Consider the following 3,629-nt stretch of genomic DNA (forward strand, 5'->3'; position numbering starts at 1 on the left):
TACATCACACTGTAAACTTTTGCTATAAATTCTGTGTCTTACAATTGTATCCTCCACAATCACCTGATGAATGAGCGGCGCTTCAAAAACTAGTGCTTCCAATTAAACCTGTTGGGCTGTAACCTGGTGTTGTGTGATTTTTAACAATTAAACAAAAGCGCCCTAATCCCACAAATAAAAGCAGTCAGAAAGGCTCTCCAACCCAACATGTGAGCCACCTCCCAACACACTGTAACTTTGCTGGAGTCTGTGCCTGCTCCCTCAGGGAAACATTAGTTTAAAGGAGGGGCTGGAGACTCTCGAGGCCGTCCCCTTCCCCCACGACCACGTACTCCATCCCCGCTCCAGCTAAAACTCGAGGTCGAGGTCCCTGCTGGACAAAGGCCCGGACGGCCCCGGGTTAGTCCTGAAGGATACTGTTAGGCAGCAGTGCCCTGGGGCCAGCGTCTCCTGCAGCACACCCGACTGGTCCATGGCAACCGGGGGAAGTGTTCCTCCTGCTCCCTGGCAACCGCCGGCTCCCTGGCAACGGCACGTGCCCCGGGCTCCTGCCGATGCTGCTGCAATGCCCTCCCTGGAACGGTGCAAGGTTCCTCTCTCCCCGGCTGGCTTCGGTTCCTGCCTTTTCTCCTTCGCCTCTGTCGTCTGTACCTTTCCACCCGGTTGGTCCGCGACTCCCTAGATTCGCAATCGCCGCCCCCGTTATTCCTTTAAAGTCATTTATTTTTGCTCCGCTATTTTGATTTTGTTTGTTCCGCTCACTTTGTTTTGCAATGCCTCTTTTTTTCTCTCTTTGCAATTCCGTTGCAATCTTTCCCGTATCCTCCCACTCTGCTTTTTTTTTCAAAAGAAACGCTGATCATCGGACCCTGTCTCCACCCTCTGCCGCTGACAATCCGCAGACAGCTCAGGAGATTGCCACGTTTGATTCCAAATGTCAAAGTCTCTGCTTCCCTTGCTGGGCGAATAGCTGGAATTTGGAGTTCAGTTCCCTAAATCTTTGCAAATTCCAAAAATATCCCATCGCATTCCATTCACAGTTTGCGTTAAAGAGTACCCTGTGGTAAAAATGTTATGATATTGCTTGCAGATGTAAAGTTTTAAAGAGGAAGGATCGACAGGATTTCGACGCCAGCTTGTCTCAATTTGTGGTGGGGTGGGAATAAACACCAGTCCGTGTCGCGTTCAGACAAGATAGAGAAGGTCTGGAACGAATTACTTGGCCTCGATTGGGGAAAGGGGACACTAATCTGTGTGCCACTGGGTTTAGAAAATGAAAGAGCCGCAAATGTTGCTAGTGGTCACGGTTTAGTGGGTCCAAATCTTCTGAAATGATAAACACAACCAAAGGACTCCATTCTAGCTGTGCTGGCAATGCCAGGCCTTCAGGAATAACTCATGAAATCTCACTCCCCTAACCTTTCCCCAAAGCCCTACAAATATTTTCTCCTTAGATAATTTTCCTATTCTCTTTTAAAAGCCTCTGTAATACTCAGGTAATGCATTTCAGATCTTCAATACTCGCTGCATGAAATAATTTTCTATGCATCATTTTTGTTTTGTTTCTCGTAGAGTCTTAAAGATGTACAGCATGGAAACAGATCCTTTGGTCCAACTCACACATGCCTACCAGATGTCCTAACCCAATCTAGTCCCACCTGCCAGCACCCAGCCATATCCCTCCAAACCCTTCCTATTCATATACCCATCCAGATGCCTTTTAAATGTTGTAATTGTACAAGCCTCCACCACTTCCTCTGGCAGCCCATTCTACATACGCACCACCTTCTGCGTGAAAACTTGCCCCTTAGGTCTCTTTTATATCTTTCCCTTCTCACCCTAAATCTATGCCCTGTAGTTCTGAACTCCCCCAACGCAGGGAAAAAACCTTATTTATTTACCATATCCATGCTCATGATTTTATAAATCTCTCTAAGGTCACCCCTCAGCTTCCAACACTCCAGGGAAAACAGCCCTAGCCAATTCAGCCTCTCCCTATAGCTCAAATCCTCCAACCCTGGCAACATCATTCTGAACCCTTTCAAGTTTCACAACATCCTTCCGATAGGAAGGAGACCAGAATTGCAAGCAATATTCCAAAAGTGGCCTAACCAATGTCCTGTACAGCTGCAACTTGACCTCCCAACTCATGTACTCAATACACTGACCAATAAAGGAAAGCAGATCAAACACCTTCTTCATTATCTTATCTACCTGTGATTCCACTTTCAAGGTGCTATGAACCTGCACTCAAGGTTTTTGTTTAGCAACACTCCCTAGGACTTTACCATTAAGTGTATAAGTCCTGCTAAGATTTGCTTTCCCAAAATGCAACACCTCGCATTTATCTGAATTAAACTCCATCTGCCACTTCTCAGTCCATTGGCCCATCTGATCAAGATCCCGTTGTAATCTGAGGTAACCTTCTTTACTGTCCACTATGCCTCCAATTTTGGTGTCATCAGCATAACTATACCTCTTTTGCTCACATCCAAATCATTTATATAAATGAGGAAAAGTAGTGGACCCAGCACCAATCCTTGTGGCACTCCACTGGTCACAGTCCTCCAGTCTGCAAACAACCCTTCACCACCACCCTCTGTCTTCTACCTTTGAGTCAGTTCTGTATCCAAATGGTGAATTCTTCCTGTATTCCGTGAGATCTAACCTTGCTAACTAGTCTCCCATGAGGAACCTTGTCAAATGCCTTACTGAGGTCCATATTGATCATGTCTATCACTCTTCCCTCATTAATCCTCTTTGTTACTTCTTCAAAAAACTCAATCAAGTTTTGTGAGACAGGATCTCCCACGCACAAAGCCAAGTTGACTATCACTAATTAGTCCTTTCCAAATGCATGTACATCCTGTCCCTCAGGGTTCCCTCCAACGACTTGCCTACCACCAATGTCAGGCTCACTTGTCTGTAATTCCCTGGCTTGTCCTTACCACCTTCCTTAAATAGTGGCACCACGTAAGCCAACCTCCAGTCTTCCGGCACCTCACCTGTGACTATTGATGATACAAATATCTCAGTAAGAGGCCCATCAATCACTTCCCTAGCTTCCCACAGAGTTCTTGGGTACACCTGATCAGGTCTTGGGGATTTATCCACTTTTATGCACTTCAAGACATCCAACACTTCCTCCTCTGTAATATGGACATTTTTCAAGATGTTACCATCTATTTCCCTACAATATATGTGTTCCATGTCCTTTTCCAAAGTAAACACTGATGCAAAATACTCGTTTAGTATCTCCCCCATCAGGAATGGACCCGGACCACAGAACAGGCCATCACCATAGGACAGAACAGGACCACAAACCGCAAAAAAAAGCACTAAAAGAAAAAATGGACAAACTGACACACAACAGAGAGGACGCCACAACACAAACCTGGGTTAGAAACCTCTCCCACAGACAGCTCACAGGCACGGAAAGAACAATACTGGTCAAGGGACTCAACTATAACCACAGGGATGCCAAGACAGCAGATTTCCTAGCAGCACTAGAATGCACACTCAGGAACAATGGACTGACAGAATAGACACAACAAACAGTGAGACAAAGTATCGTACCCCTGATAACAAGGAAAAGACAAACACACAACCTCAACACCAAGGAGAGGGAA

General features: G+C 45.9%; 1 protein-coding gene across 1 annotated transcript in view; it reads right to left on the minus strand.

Annotated features, from left to right (window-relative positions):
- inpp5b (inositol polyphosphate-5-phosphatase B) overlaps nt 1-852 on the minus strand; it is a 168,335-nt gene extending 167,483 nt beyond the window's left edge. The window contains exon 1 of the mRNA XM_043717901.1: nt 418-852. The gene's annotated coding sequence lies outside the window, so the exon portion shown is untranslated. The remainder of the gene's footprint in view (nt 1-417) is intronic.
- Between the last annotated feature and the right edge of the window lie 2,777 nt (nt 853-3,629).

Source organism: Chiloscyllium plagiosum, chromosome 27, assembly GCF_004010195.1.
Source record: "Chiloscyllium plagiosum isolate BGI_BamShark_2017 chromosome 27, ASM401019v2, whole genome shotgun sequence".
NCBI lineage: Eukaryota > Metazoa > Chordata > Chondrichthyes > Orectolobiformes > Hemiscylliidae > Chiloscyllium > Chiloscyllium plagiosum.